The 17,497-nt window shown below is 38.7% G+C and overlaps 1 protein-coding gene across 15 annotated transcripts in view; it reads right to left on the bottom strand.

Annotated features, from left to right (window-relative positions):
* LOC127423641 (transcription factor COE3) overlaps positions 1-17,497 on the bottom strand; it is a 114,934-nt gene that overhangs the window by 46,779 nt on the left and 50,658 nt on the right. The gene's annotated exons all lie outside the window — the stretch shown is intronic.

Here is a 17,497-nt window from a genome sequence, read left to right as displayed (position 1 = left end):
TACAGTTAAAAGAGCCAAAACCCTTTTTGATATAAGCAGTGTTTGTTCTTTTTACTCTAAAATGCACATGCACAATAGCTAGACCCGTCTGTTTATTTTTGAGCTAAATAAGCACACTTTATTATTCCATTGCTGTCAGATTTTGTTTCCAATTTGAAATATGTTATTGAAATGTCAGCAGCCATATCACCCTGTAGCTCAAGACCAGTTGCCCACTGAAGTTAAGCAGGGTTGAGCCTGGTCAGTATCTGGATGGGAGACCTCCTGGGGAAAACTAAGGTTGCTGCTGGAAGAGGTATTAGGGAGACCAGCAGGAGGTGCTCACCCTGTGGTCTGTGTGGGTCCTAATGAACCAGTATAGTGATGGGGACAATATACTGTAAAAAAGGCACCGTCTTTCGGATGAGACGAGGTCATTAAAAATCCCAGGACACATCTCGAAAAGAGTAGGGGTGTAATACCGGTCTCCTGGCCAAAATCCCCCACTGGCTCTCATCAATCATGGCCTCCTAATAATCCCCATCCATTAATTGGCTCTCTAACTCTACTATCTCCTCTCCATAGCTGGTGTGTGGTGAGCATACTGGTGCACTATGGCTGCCATTGCATCATCCAGGTGGATGCTGCACACTGGTGGTGATTGAGGAGAGTCCCCTGTTCACTGTGTAAAGTGCTTTGAGTGTAGTGTCAGAAAAGTGCTATATAAATGTAACATTCATTCATGAAATGTAATCTTGACAAACTGTTTTTTGAGATTTCGGTCTTTTCATTTAAATAGATGGAAGCTGGACTTTTATGACTGGAAAAAGCGACCCAAGGGTATTGCTAATATGGCTGCCAAACCAACTGACGTTCCTTAAAGGCTTGTTATTTTACTCACCCTCATATCGTACCAAACCTGTTTGACTTTCTTTTTCAATAAAAAATGACTGGAAGAAAGAAAGTTTGGAAAAACAAGAGGGCGAGCAGATGAGTAGACTGTCCCCAGTCCAGCCCGGAAATGTCCAGCAGTTCGGGAAATTTCACTTTGTATATGGATGGCCATGTACACCAATATTTACCCCAGCCCTCCACCCGAGAGGTTGGACATACGCTGTAAAGGTCTTTCGTGCATGTTACATGTCATGCATTGCAGATTGTGTTCAGTATTGAGATAATACATGTATTTCACTAGGTAAACAGTGTGAGTATGCAGGATGAAGTCTCTCATTCGGACGCTCCAATGGGACCATGAGCCGAGCAATACATCACTGTGTGAAATGACATCTGCAGCCCTGAACGCTCTCCACTTCCAATTCTCATTTATATACAGTCACCCTTTCCTCCCGACAGAAAGGGAATGCTTCGGATAGAGACAGATTGAGGGAAAGTAGGAGAAAAGAGAGGCAACAAGAGGCTCTGGAGGTGGTCTTGGTAGTTTCGTTCAAATTTTTAGTGACCGACATCAATATAAAATGTGTTTCAGCATCATATGGGTGGCCGTGAAGAAAGATGGCCCAGAAAGGGAAGACAATGTGCGTCTGCTATCATTAAAGCATTAGCTTTAATTGTGTACAGTGTGTTTTGGTAGTTGTTGGACAGGCCATTATCAGAATGAGTATTACGAGCTGTAATTCACAGTCCCTGTCTTTATTTCCCAAAAGAGCTGTAATGTTTCACAGCAGGAATCGGAGTAAATCAAGCCTGAAATATAGCCTTTATTTACCTCTCTCACTCTCGATCTCTCGCTCTCTCTCTCTATAACTGCCAACAAATGGCTTCATACACATGTACACAGGTGGACACAGTTGTGCTAACTCAAAGATTATTGCAAGGCATCCATATAGAGATTCGAAAATGAGATGGACCACAAAAATATGAAAACACTAGAGGTTGTGTTTCAAAGAACACATTTCAAATATTGTTTGTGCTGTGGTGCAGCGGTTAGCGTATATGAGAAACACAGGTTCTAGTTTAGCCTAGAATTTCTCAACTCAATCACATTTCTTTTCATTCTGATATATTTGTCCAATAAAGCAAACCATAGCCCATAAATATATGAGTGTTTCAACCCTGTGAATTTCTTGAAAGTAAAATCCCATTAAAACAATGCCCAACAGTGTATGTACATGCATCACAGGAGATTTATGTCATTTTTGTCATGGAAATTCCCACCACAGTGTCATTTCCACCACATCTCAAATTCTGTAGTGTGTTTAATAGAATTCCTCGGTGGAAATGATGCTGATGGAAATGGCTTTTTTTTTTAAAGGGTGACTCCTTTGTCTTGCTAATTTCATAGGTAACATTTTATATATTCTAAAAACACGCAATTATGTAATAGTTTCACTATTTTTGCCAAATTAAAAAAAAAAAAAAAAAAAAAAGCTTTGTTAGGGGGTTGTATTGTGGAAATGTATCATTTTTGGAAAATTGATATTAAAAAAAAATTCACACAATAAATATTGAAACTTTGTTTATTTGACTCTTTGTTTAGATTAGTTTTAAACTAAATAATTTTTATTTTTATAATGGATTTTCATAGTTTAATATTTAAAGTCTGGGTCTGAAACAAGGCATTAACAATACAATCTACACAAAAAAGGCATTTTAAAAGTACCAAAAATAAATGATGAAGGCAAGGTAAAAAGTTTTCAAGTCTGTTTAAATGTGATCTTCATAAGACAAAAAAAGTTGAAATCTGTTCAATAAAAATCAACCCCTGAGACATGAAAGTGCTCCAAAACACCCATATTATTCTGCCACTCTGATACACCAATACTCTTACTCACTATTAGAATGCCAAAGAAAATTATAAAACTACATTCCTAATAAATGAAATGGTGTAGTGTTATCGGCAACAGGCTTTTGTGTAAAAGTATTCTAACACTCACACAAACATACACATACACTCTCATTAAGACCACATTCAGTGGTTGTGTGTGCTCGCTCGGGGTCTGTTTACCTCCACGTTTGATTAAGTGAATTTCTGAACGGAATCATATTCAGCTGCTGTCCACAACAGTGCCGTAATTTCGGCTGAATTAGGCAGTGTTTCACTTGCGCGTGGGGATTGAGTAAATTAGTCCTTTGTGAAAAGGCAAGCAATTATGGCCACATGGTTCTCTCTCACTTTTGTGCTCTCTAAATGGCTCCAGAACTTTACGGCGATGTTTGCGACTGTCGGAAATAAAGAAGGCAGTTAAATAGTAATTTAATGGAATATCCAGGAGAATGCAGCATTAGATGCTGGCAATGGAGAGCGAGGGAGAGAAGGGAAAAAAATTAACTGCAATTATGTTTGATTAAAGCTATCCTTCTCAATAATCAGCGTTTGTGACAGGACATGGGACTCTGGTGGCCTATGGATGCCATGGAGATGTTGAGCAATATTAAGGCCAATAAAGGGATATTAGCATAGCTAATTATGGAAGAGCTGTAGCAGCAAAAGGGGACCTCTGTGTATTGTAACGCGCAAAATAATTGGCCGAGGCAGTTATCAATTACAAGAGACACGAATTTGGTTTGTCGGATGGAAAAAAAGACTAAGCAGACATGTTTAATTTCATTGAAGGCCCTGCTCTTCCCTTGCTTTTGTTCTTAACCGGAGGCGTTTGACTTCTATCTTCCACTGCAACTTGTCGACAAATCGGTGATAAAATGATCTGGCTATAGCTGGCATGGAGTAATTAATACAACCTGTCCTTCACCGCTCTTTCTGACCAGAGGGGCCAAATCTTTATGATGTAGCAGAGGTTGGTGGTGGACTAGTGTGTAAGAGAGAGAAAAGATGGGGAGCTTGTCATTTGAAAGGACTTTGGCTTCACAGACTCAGGTAATTGAGAGGAAAAAAGGAGTGTGTTTCAAGTACATCAGCTCAATAACGGCCTTTGGCTCTTATCTTAACCCAAACCATCATTGGATCGTTTTCCTGCCCTCATTCAAAGACGACGCCCCCCTCCCTGCCTCTATTTCACACTAATCCCACTTCATTCAGCACAAAGAAAGCACAAACAAATAAATGCAGGGGCAATTCTTCTATCCTGTTACCCCTGTCATAATTGGTGGAAAGGTTAACTTCCCCAAGTTATCATATCTTGATCTATCAAATTCACTGTCAGGAATAATTACGGTATGTTTTGCATCATCAAAGTTGAAGATGACGGTTAAGAAAATGACATTTGCTGCAGTAAACATTATGTTAAACAACCAGAGGACAATTTAGGATGCTCTTTCATTGCTCAGGAGTATAAAAATACTCATAATCTTTAGTTGTTGATATGCAGTAAAAAATATATAAATTAATGTGGATCGCATAGCTAATAGATGATTTGGTCTTGAAGAATTTTATGGGAAATGTTTGATGTTATATTGAAATCCATAACATTTGTTTGCAGACTTTGGAATACTATAAAATCTCAGCACAGTATGAGACATTTACTCTGGAGGAAAGCAGGAGACTTCAGAATAAGTCTCTATTTGCTCTATTAATGTGTAGAATAAACAAGTGGGATTTTTAAGAGATTCATTCCTAATAGAATCACACTGCAATCTTTTTAATACCACACAAACAAATGAAGACTATTCTGGACTTCCATCAATTATCCGTGTCCAAAAATGTTGTGTAATGTTGTTGTATTTAGACGAAAGGCAGAAAAAAAAAATGCTGCTGTTTTCCCTTGTCGTCCCAAGACAGATGAGTGAATGTAAAGAGAGGTAAAGAAATACAATGGCAGATGGGTGTATGTGTGTGAGCGGTCAGTGTGGACACTAATTGCTGCTCAGGCGATAATGGTTAGGGCACAGCTGTGTGTCTCTGCTGAGTATTGATCACCAAGCAACTTTAGCTGATCAGACCTCAGCCAGCCAGACAATACAGAATACACACACACACACATACACGAGTAAATTCTGCCGATTTCAGGTCCAGAAGCTGAGACGGTACACAGGTCAATACGGATCACGTTTCTGAAATGCACAAGCTCCCTGTGTCAGCTCTTGCTTCTGATTGGCTCACAGGTTTGATTGTGTCTGACTGGTTCAAAACCTGCCTTACTCTTTTAAAGGAATAGATCCCCCCAAAATGAAAATTCTCTCATTTACTCACCCTCATGCCATCCCTGATGTGTATGACTTACTTTCTTCTGCTGAACACAAATGAAGATTTGTTGGTCCATTCAATGCAAGTGAATGGTGTCCAGAACTTTGAAGCTGCAAAAATCACAAAAAAGCAGCATAAAAGTAATCTATAAGACTCCAGTGGTTAAATCCATATCTCCAGAAGCTACATGATATGTGTGGGTGAGAAACAGATCAATATTTAAGTCTTTTATTTTATTTTTTTACTATAAATCTACTTTGAAACAGCCCTCCTATGCGCATTCATGAGAGGTCCTTTTTTTTGGGGGGGGGGGGGGATTCGCATTATTTGTGTATATCGACACCTATTGGGCTGATGTGAAAATTAGATTTATTTGTTTCATTCCTTTTATCCCTCCCTCTTATTTCTTTCTCCTCCCTGTCCAATAGGTGGCAATATGCATGAAGAATGTGAATCGCCAAAAAACAGAAGACGACGAACTCGGTCCTCCTTATGAACGTGCATAGGTGTGGAGATTTATGGTAAAAAAAAAATAAAGGACTTAAATATTGATCTGTTTCTCATCCACACCTATCACATCACTTCTGAAGACATGGATTTTACCACTGGAGTCGCATGGATTACTTTTATGCTGCTTTTTTGCTTTTTGGAGTTTCAAAGTTCTGACTGCTATTCACTTGCATTGAATGGACCAACAGAGCTGAGATGTTTTTTTTTTTTTCTAAAAGTCTTTTGTGTTCAGCAGAAGAAAGAAAGTTATACACATCTGGGATGGTAGAGGGTGTGTAAATGATGAAAGAATTTTCATTTTTAGGTGATCTATTTCTTTAACACTTGCATCTGATTGGCCTGGTAGACAAAAGTAAACTTTGTTCACTGTTCGAATGATACCTCAAAACCTGTGGCTTGTTTTAAAGAGGTGTGCTTTTAATTTAATGATGAAATGACCAAAAAAATAAATAAATAAATAAATAAATAAATAAATAAAAATAATAATATATATATATATATATATATATATATATATATATATATATATATATATATATATATATATATATATATATATATATATATACATATATATATATCCAGTAGACTTACATTTAGGGGTGTGGCTCTTTTGATTTTGAACAGTAAAAAAACACCTAGTAACCACCCAGAACACTTAGATATCATGGTGGGGTGTTTTCTATGGGCAAACACCACTCACATTTTCTTATCACAGATTCATAGTTTATATAAAAGGGTCGCCCTGTCTGGCCCTTCATTATTACGTCTGTATGTACTAGAATATGTTCAAGCCAAGGCTCAAGCACCAATCACAGCCATCCATGTCCTGGTCGAAAGTTTTTAAGCTGAAATCTCACTGAAATTCGAAAATCACTGCCCCCTGTGGCCAAAGCTGGAAGCGTTGTTAAAATCATAGACATGAGCTCCAGTTTGCGAGTGAAACGTCCACAGAGTGGTGAGTTGTATTTTTAGTTGTGATTGATGCAATACAGTCAACAGGAATGCACATTTTATTAACTCTACCACCCAACCCAAATCCCAACCCTAAACCTAACCATCAGTGGAGTAAAAATGTCATTTTTGATTGGAAATGCAACATCCGAATCACATTTACCATTGTTTATGTGAACGCAATTACTTACTGGTTTTCACGGGACTAGAACCCGTGTCTCGAGGTAAAAGGTAAACGCATTTGAATTGATGCAAAAATGCCTAATGGGTAATTCAGCACTACGGGGTCAATTTCAGGGTACATGAACTTTCGGAAGCTGCATGTCGAATTCGCTTGTGGTCATGTTGCCCAAAACATGAAAGTTTCTGTCCAGTCGCTGAAAAGGTACATAATTTTGCATGTTTGAACATATCTGTGCATCTGCCTGAACATATTTGTGCCAGTAGTCTGTTTAGGACATGTGTTCTTGTCATGTGTGTGTGTGTGTGTGTGTGTGTGTGTATTTCCCTCAGGCAGACTGCTCTACCAGAACCAGACTGGTGTGTATCTTCTCTCCTCGTTTTTTCTAATGTGTAACATGCCTGTGACATTATTTCCCCAACAGATCACTGCTTCTGTCAATCACAGGCATTTTGTCTTAGACTAGGGCCTCATTAAACTCACTCTCTCTCTGTTGCCTTCCTCCATACACCCTCCGTTCCCATTCCTTCTCACTTTTTTCCTGGTTTAGGTGTAGGGAATGTTCTTGTGGAGGTTCCCTGCAGTAAAGCAGGCCTTGTAGGCTCTCCATGTTTTACCTCTTATGCTTTTCCATTCTTGCGCTTGACTCTTTGATGTTGGAAATACAGGCTCAAGTTCCCTTGGAAGGAGGTGGTGGGCTTCAATCTGGCTTCTGATTGGATGAGAGACTGACCACACATGGCAAGTGATGCTGTTGACTTTACCTGACCTAATGCTGATGGATAAGTGTTTGTTTCTTTGTTTGTTTTGTCTCAGTTCTATGCCAGACGTCTCATTGTGTGTTGTTTACCCTTTTTTTCTCTCTCCCCTTCTCATTTTCCATCTAAAATGCATACATTCCCACATACTTTCAAGACAGCCCTAATAAGGAACTGTCATCTTTGATGATTTTAATTATTAATTAAAAACAGGAAGGAAAGAGTGAAGAAATTTCAAATCAGGCCATGGCAGCGTAGAACACACGCACACACATAAGGCGTGCCTGATGTCTGAAGGCTGTGGTCTAGTAGATGCTGATTAAAAACGTATTAAAACATTATAAATGATTAAAACATTATAAATGATTAATGTGGATCCAGTGGTGAGTGGCAGTTATTGGTTTTAACACAGGTAATGCAGCCTAATGACAGGGGCACATGTGGACCCTACTTCTGTGTCATTATTTCTACAAGTCAGCAACATGGAGAAGGAGAGAAAGAGAAGACAGTTACATCAGAGCATTTTCGAGTCATCCATCAGCTTGCAGTAGCTCAATCTGAGACTCTGTAAGAGCAGAGACACTGTTATTTGCCCCCAGACAGACGGCGGGTGACCAAAGCTAATAGATTTCCATAATGGATGAGAGGGGGTCACTTTGGAGAACTTGTGCTACAGTTCTGGGCCCAAAGAATCAACAAGAGTGAGTTTTCCACAAAAATAACACAAAGATTTGTTATATGTCATGGTTTGGAGAGAACCCATAAGAAAGAAACATCTCTTTAATTGCTCAATTGTTTCTCCTGGACAGCAATTGGATTAAATGGAGAACAAATGGAGACTTCTCCAGAGAAAAAGACCTCTAATCTCACATGGATCTCCTGGAAGTATGCTTTCCTAATTGATTGTATAGCTTCATACTCATACTGTATGTTAATAAGTGTCTAATGTGTTTACATTTTTATCTCTTCTAAGGCATTTTAGGAAAATTTTGTCTAAGACAAAGTTGATACTTCAATGATACATAACTAGGTCACTCAAGCTATGAAAGAGAACCATTTGAGAACTTAATAAGGGAAAAGACAGGAGTTGTTTTGAGCTATGTGCATCATTGTTTGCCTATAATATATGTTTCTAAAGTGAACACAAGTGTGGGGTAGTTATCACGTGTGAGAAAGACAGACGGGATGGATGGATCACCAACACTTGAAGCACATGGTGCCCAGTATGGCAAAAGAGAGGGGTCAGACATTAAGAAACCAGAGGGCAAACGCACAAACTAAAACAATAGACCGAGTAAAATAAAACGACAGATGAAGAGAAGCCGGATCAGGAGCCAGGTTGTACAGAAATGACGTGAGTCCCATATTTGTGAAACAATAATGCGACTGGCAGCACGGATCCTTGTTCCTGATTCATCTACGGCCGTATGGCGTAGCTTTGTCAGTCTGCGCGTGGTATAAATTATTCAGTCTGAGAGATGGCAATTACAGAGCCCTGCACAACCAAAATGAATATTTTATAAGGACTAAAACTGCACCGGAATGAATCACACACACACACACACACACACACACACACACACACATCCTCAATGGGTGTGTGTTTGTACATGACAGGACCAGAGGCCTTTGGTGCTCTTTCATATTGTTGACTGAAATCCAGAGAATTCTAATAAGCAAATATATTAGAGGTTTACACTGTCACCATTTCACTGACCGTGCCTGTGGATTGATCCCGTGAAAAGGGATTTTGACTCAAGCACGCAGTCCAGACCAAAGTGAGTGTGAAACTGTGACAACGCAGGTCTCGTTAATCTCGAAAAAATCTATTTTCTTCCATTTAAAATACATGGAGACTAAAACGGCATTTAAAGTCAACCGTTTTACTTCAGTAATGAAACAGGATACAACATAACAAAATAAATAAATAAATAAAATAAAAATGAAATGAAATGTAGGATGGGACTTGTTTGGATCTTAAAAAGTGGGCATTACATACCAGAATGGATACAGGTGATTGGAGGGGAGGAGTTAAAAAGTAAGAGGGATTTGTGACATTTCTGCCTTTAAACCCTCCAATAATTGGCCCCATTCACTTCCATTGTAACTCCCTCAATGTAACCTTGATTTTTACTTTTTTTTTAAAGAAAAGGAGGGACGAGTCGAACATAATTTTTTGTGGCAAACAACATAATGCCACAAATGCTGTCGATTAAGCTTAACCTGTATTGAACCTGGAATATTCCTTTAAGCTCAGGATCATTTTAATATCTGTACTGTTTTGAACAAAAGTGTTTATAAATGCAAAAGAACACTGTCTTGTTTTGACCCATGCAAATGTACTCTTCTAGTCTTGCCAACAAAAAAGAGAGCAAGTGAGCAAGGAAGACGGAAAAGAGGTATAAAAAAAGACAGAGGAAAGAGAGAGAAAAAACACATTGAAAGGCTAATGGAGGCGGATTATACTGCCAGCCTACCCGAAGCATCATCTGATAAAGGTTTTGTCTGTGGAGTTTCCTGCAAAAGTCCAGCTTTATAATGCTGAAACAAAAAATAACATTGTTCTTTTGGCTTGCAGGAGCAAAGCGACCTGCTTGAATAGGTATTGTGTGAACAGAGGCAGTGATACCTAAAGCCTTTGTGCAGCAGATGCAGGTCAGGCCTATGACATCAGCGCGACACAAGCAGGCCTCTGTGCGGCCCACTCGAGTAAGAGCTCAGCATGGTGGGAAAATACGTCAGGAGAAAGCTTTCTTTTTATCTGAGCTTGCATGCACACACACACATTCATGACGATGGGAGTTAGTGTGCGTGTGTGCAAACACACGCACACTAAGGGACACATATGGCTATTTCATTTTTAAACCAGCAGAAATATCACACCCAAAGTAAAACTGCATTGTTCAGAGGTTGCTCTTTTATAGTTCTGGAGACTTAAATGAAACATAACTGAGAACTCTGTTGTGTCAACTCTTCTAAAATTCCATAGGAAGTTTATAATTTGATCTTGGAAGAAAATTATGGGAAATGTTTGAGCTCAAATTGAAATCTCTGACTTTCGATTGCAGACTTTGCAAGCTTGGCAAATTTGAGCACAGTGTGAGACATTGTTGAGATATCTTCTGAAACTCTAGAGGAGATGCATCATGTGAGTAAGAAAAGTCAGCAGGAGACTTCAGCAAAAGTCTCCAACTGCTGCCTCCATTTAAGCTTACTGTCCTCTCAGAGAAACAATCAAAATATTAAAGAGATCTCATTTGTGATTTGTCTTTCCTTTTGAACCCGCCACTTTTAAATGTATTTAGCGATTGTTTAAGTTGCAACAGATTGTCTAAAAAACTAGACATTTATAAGTTCTGTGGCGGCACTTGAAGCGGCGAGATGACAGAAATCAGACTTGTATTCCTTAAAAGTGAGCACGAGGGAGAGAGAATGACAAAGTGCTCGCAGCACAGCGGGATAAATGGTCTGAAGTGGCGTGAAATACAGACAGGTTGGAAACAGAGAAGGAGACATACATTCCAAAGCTGCTGTCCCTCTGATGGCTGTTACCCGCATAACTGACACCACTGCTTTTGCCTGTCTGCGAGGGACACATGGGCTTTCAAACAGGGTTATAGGCAAATAATAAGGATGCTCTCCCTCACAGTGTTGACGTGCAAGCATCCTTTACAACAGAAAAAAAAAACAAAAAAAAAACAAAAAACCAATATGGGTGTGTGGGGGAAAACGCTTCTCTGTGGAGAAAGCAGCGAGTTGTCAGGTTGATTTTGTAGAGCTGTAGTTGAGGCAAGAGATGACAGCGTTGGCCTCTGTCGCTCCTGTCGTTGGTGCACAAATGTGTCAGCATACATGGAGATGCGGGCCCTTTAGGACCCACCACACGCACACTGGGGTTTGGGAGCGATGAGCTGCAGGGTTATTAAAGGAGCTAGAATGACAAGCCACAGGGAGAGACGGTTTCTAAACCATCACATGCCACTAGGGGGCTTTCAGCACGACAGCAAACTCAGGGAATACAAACAGATTTGAATGATAAAAGGATATATGCAAAACTAGGGCTGGGGGTATGACAATATATAACGTACAATAGAAGAAATGTGCCAACCCAGAGAGATTTAGAGTCTACTTTGTAAGCTTTGTTGATTATAATGTGAGCAATTTCATTTTTACGACTAATGTCAGATGTAGACAAAGTGTAACTATAGGTTGTGCCAACCCGGTCTCATGACAAGTCGTAATAGTAGTACGAGATGGCGAAATCGTTCGAGCTGGCTCGTACAAAAAAGTACTACTTTTTTTCAGTACTTTTTACATAAAGCCTTCATCAGCCAGCTAACAAAGGACAATGCATCTACAGTTGTGGCCAAAAATATTGGCACCCTTGGTAAATATGAGCAAAGAAGGCTGTGAAAAATATGTCTTTACTGTTTATCCTTTTGATTTTTCATTCAAAATATTCTCAAAAATCTAACCTTTAATCGAACTAATTGAAAGGGGGGGAAAATCTCATAAATAAATAAATATTTTTCTCCAAAACACGTTTGCCACAATTATTGGCACCCCTAGAAATTCTTATGAGTACAATATATCTGAAGTATATTCCCATTCATATTTTAATTTTTTTTAGTACACCTGGGTGACTAGGAACATGAAATTGTTCAGCCATGGCTTCCTGTTTCACATGGATATAAATATGAGGTAACACACAAGCCAAATTCCCTTAGTCATCCATCACAATGGATAAGACCAAAGAATAAAGTTATGATGTGTGGCAAAATGTTGTTGAGGTTCACAAAATGGGAAGTGGCTATAAGAAAATAAGAAAATTTCCACAATCAGGGCAATAATTAAGAAGTTCCAATCAACTGGAGATGTTAAGAATTGGCCTGGAAGAGGACGTGTGTCTATATTGTCTCCACACATGGTGAGGAGGATGGTTCGAGTGGCCAAAAATTCTCCAAGGATCACAACTGGAGAATTGCAAAAATTAGCTGGGTCTTGGTGTCAGAAAGTCTCCAAAACTGCAATCAGACGTCACCTACATCACCACAAGTTGTTTGGGAGGGTTTCAAGAAAAAAGCCTCTGCTCTCATTTAACAACAAACTCAAGTGTCTTCAGTTTGCCAGAAACTACTGGAACTTCAAATGGGACCGGGTTCTATGGTCAGATGAAACAGAAATAGAGCTTTCTGGCAGCAAACACCAGAGATGAGTTTGGCACACACAGAGAGGTTGCCATATTGAAAAGTACCCCATGCCCACGGTTAAATATGGTGGTGGATCTTTAATGTTGTGAGGCTGTTTTTATGCTAGAGGACTTGGACATCTTGTTCTGATACATGGCATCATGGACTCTTTCAAATACCAACAGATAAAAAATCAAAACCTGACTGCCTCTACCAGAAAGCTTAAAATGGGCCGTGGTTGGATTTTCCAGCAAAACAATGATCAAAAAACAAACATCAAAATCAACACATAAATAGTTAACTGACCACAAAAACAAGGTTCTGCAATGGCCATCCCAGTCCCCTGACCTGAACCTCATAGAAAACCTATGGGAAGAACTGAAGAGGAGAGTCCACCAGCATGGACCTCGGAATTTGAAGGATCTGGAGAGATTCTGTATGGAGGAATGTTTTCAGATCCCTTGCCATGTGTTCTCCAGCCTCATTAGGCATTATAGGAGAAGTCTCAGAGATGTTATCTTGGCAAAGGGAGGTTGCACAAAGTATTGAATAAAAGGGTGCCAATAATTGTGCCATACATACATTTGATAAAATTAATTGTTTTATAAACATACAAATAAATGTACAAATTTTACTCCCATAGAGAAAAATAAATGATCCAACGATGTTCTTCCAAAAATGTACCACTAATGCTAACATTGAATGCCTGTAGTGTATCGATTTAAAAATTTCATTTGTCAATTGGTTGATCTCTACGGGAATAAAAGTCATACCTTTTCATACCAAGTCCTATGATATCTTACGATTTTGACCATCTTGTACAAATTATTACAAGACTATGTTGGCTGTGCATTTTTCAGCTAATTTACACAAACTTTAAATATGTCTCATTCAATCGTGCTTATAATGTATTACTGTTTTGACTATTTTGTACTTTATTTATTTATTTATCTATTTATTTATCTAATGTGCTGTTTTTGCACAAATCCAGACTTTTCATTCATTTATTACGAATAATATTATTTCTATTAATATTTCTGTCTATCAAGTTTTACATACAAGAGAAAATAATCAAATGAGAGGAAAATGTCTAATTTGTAAAGTATTTAATCCACTGTATTATCCAAAAATAGGCATTTCTACATGGTTTTGTAATATATCAAACATTTTTGGGGTTGAAATTCCAGAAAAAATAACTATATAGTGATATTGTATACCATTACTGTGATAATGTGGTATAAGATTTTGGTTAAATCGCCTATCCCTATTTAAAACTGCTAAATATGAGACTCCTGTTGTTCATAAGATGTTTAAATGCACTGATGAAATCCTGGTGGTGTAATAACGATTATTATATACATCCCACGTACATGTCGAGGTCAAAAGGTATGGTTGATTTAAACCTCGCCTTTCTCTTCTTATTTTAAGATCTATTTGCAGACATTACACCCTGCAGGCCTGATTATCTGAAGTCAATCAGAAGTCCTAATCACACAGAATGACTCCCTTACATTTATCAGAGGAGCCGGTGAAGAAAAAAATGCTAAATCTTGTTACCTATGTACAATAGCATCGCTCTGGCCTAGAAAGGCCAGGCGTCCCTGGAGGGAATGGCCCCATTAATTGCCGCTGTAAGTGTGGATACTGCTCAGGGTGAGATTCAATACAGAGCCGTTTATCCTGGAACCTGCTGTCACAGCGCCGGGTCACGATCCCCAAACCGTCCCGTCGAAATCACCAAGGAGAAGCGATAATGAAAATTTCTTCATGTATAAAATCCTTAATCAAAATGCTGTCGGTGTCATCTACCAGCAGCACTCGTGACTTAAATTAATATACAACAGAACCTTTGGCAAAATTAACATGCCCTCGTTTGACATACGATTCCCAACCCAAGCCGTGATGGAGGGATGAGAAGAGATCAAAAAGATGACAAAGAGAGGAACACTACTGAGAGAAACAACCAGAAAATAAATAAAAAATTCTAACGAGCCCACAATTGAGCCTCGCAATTGAATATGTTTTCACTTATTTACTTTAAAATAACACAAAAATCCAATTATTGGGCTATTTCTCCCTGTGTTTACGGTGTGGATTTGTTGATGTAGCCTAACGCTTCCTCTATCCACTGTCCCTAGTGGATATTAGCGAACTCTCCCTCCAAGAAACAACAGTTTCAGCAAAACACCATGGAGTAATGCAGATATTCACACTTTTAATGACCTCAGGGAACAAGCCTAATGCACACCCACGTGCTACGAACCAAAGTGCAGACCCGTGGACAATCTAGCCCCCATCCGCTGCTGACAGGGCTGCATCACGTAAATAAAACCCGCGTTTGATAAACAAGAGCTGTGCTGTGAAATGCAATAACGCTACAAGGGACACGGCACCGCAGTGATGCCTCAGGGAACGACGAAGTCTCTTCTTAACTTTACATTTAACAAATGGTCCGTTCCAGTGAGCGAGTATATCTGAATGTGCTTGCATGTATTTAGCAGATGGCGGTTATCTGAAAATGCGTTGAAATTGGCCACTTTCTTTTTGTAAAACTCTAGTGATGATTCAACATTGGGCCCAAAAGGGAAAACATGGGAGAACTCTCAATTTACCCTGAGACAAGTCTTCATGCTCACAGATTAAACATCCAATTTGTTCCCTGATAGGCCACAAGTCCCGGCACTTAACATAGAAATGAAAAAAAAAATGTCACTTTTGCGTCTCTGCCTCCGTCGCGGCTTTAGAACACGCTTCTATTGCTGTAATATTTACTTGAGGGAAACTACAACACGTGGCGTATTTATCTTCATGAAAAATGAGCATCTGAAATTGAAATCACCTTTAGAATGGGGCGCGGATACAGCCTGCTGCTAATATGCTTCACGAACTATAAAATTTAGTCACACGGTACAGCTGTATTACTGCTGAGGGTTTAACACACACACATCAGGCAAATTTTCCCCATGCTAAGCTGCTGCGAGCTCTGGCAGTTGATTCAGTGTGAAAGTCATTACGCTTACATGACAGTACAAGTCAGCCCTGTCAGATTTATGCCCCTCACCTCGGTTTCTGCTTTAATCTCACCCTCAATAAGCTATTTGCACTTGCTGCCTCGCACAGGCAAATTGAAATAGGGTGCAAATTTGCGAATCTTAAATCCAAACAAGTACAGACAGATATTTTTCACCTGCCTCCCCTTATTTTCTCACAAGTAAACACAATGCACTTCCTCTTTCATGCGTTTCTGCCTCCAAAATTATTTGTCTTTCTTCCTCTCCATCATTTCGTCCTCTCTCCCTTTGCTGAGGGAAAATAAAACGCTGCAAAACAGCTGTTTGCTAAGTCCATGAATGCTTGCATAACTCGACAGAAAACAACATTTCCTACATAGAAATAAATAATTAAATATAATAAATCTCGCTGATTGGAATTTGCATGGCAATTATGCTTTCTAAAACACTTAGCGCAGTGTAGCGTGAATCCCCCTTTTTAAAGAAATTATGGCGATGATGGCGGCGGTTTGGAAAGTGAAATACTAAACAGGTGTTATAAATGAGGACGTAGGTAAGAGTGTAGATGTATTTCCCTAAACACTACATGACATTTAGGATGTACCCCCTTCAATGGAAGCATGGGAAAATGTTTGATGCTGCAACCCCCCCAGTGTTCAAGCCAAATCTACGCCCTATCGTAAGAATCAGTCTACAGTGGGGTCTAAAAGTTGGAGATGTTTGGAAACGTTTCTTGGAATTTTTAAACATTTATAACAGAGAAACGTATTGACGTATCTGGATTGAGATCTCACTATTAAAAAGTTAGCAAATTTGGGACTTTGACCACATTAACTCAACTTTAACAGCACAAAAGGTCATATTTACTCTTTGGAACATCCTTCATTTGTTACAACATTAGTGTGAGTAAATGATAATTTTTGGGGGGATGAATTATCCATTTAAAGCAAAAAGGGGACAATTCATGTTAACCCATTTAATATAACATTTTCTTCAGCTAAATGGGCACATGTGTTTTACCCCTTGGATGGCCCAATAAAACAAACTATGCCTTTTTATTTATTTATTTATTTATTTATTTATTTGTATTTAGTGAAAGTATTTGCTTTATTCTTGGTTCACAATTCACAATTTTAACCGTTTTTTTTTTTTTCTAACGGGCAGTTATGGGGGAAAGGAAATGATAACCCAACAATAAATGCATATTTCTTTTTCATTTTACTTCGTTTCATTTATTATCACAATACTTGATTACTTATTCAAAAACGATTTGAACCGCTTATATGTTTATGTGTCCTGCTAGAATGATTAATATGAACCAGAGTTGTCTTGTTAATACATCATTAATATACCCTTTAAACATTGTATGTGCCAAACATGTGGAGTTGTATGTATATTATAACAGGTTTTACTTGCTTTCATTTATGTCACTTTGACACAGACATAATGTTTCAGCGAGGCACAGTGGAATTAAATGACTCTGGTCATGTGACTATCTGCACCAGCCATGTACAAATGTTCTTATGAAATCAAAATAGTCTGCACTTTCATTCATAGTTGACAATTATGTGCAAGATACATCAACGCTTTTTAGACACTTATAATTTCGGTCACATTGGTGTAATCGGTGGGATTTTATATGGGTTATTTTTTGCAATTCAACTTTTTTCTCAAATTGTTATGCTTACAATTTGTAAATAAAAAATGTGCATTAAATTAGAAAGGAATGCAACACAGAATGGTCTCAGTCTTTCAGACTCCACTCTAGGTTTTCTAGACTGTGAGCGATATAGATGTAAGAGGCGCTAGACTGG

The sequence above is a fragment of the Myxocyprinus asiaticus genome, chromosome 32 (genome assembly GCF_019703515.2).
Source record: "Myxocyprinus asiaticus isolate MX2 ecotype Aquarium Trade chromosome 32, UBuf_Myxa_2, whole genome shotgun sequence".
Classification (NCBI taxonomy): Eukaryota; Metazoa; Chordata; class Actinopteri; order Cypriniformes; family Catostomidae; genus Myxocyprinus; species Myxocyprinus asiaticus.
This window is presented reverse-complemented; position numbering and strand designations above follow the sequence as displayed.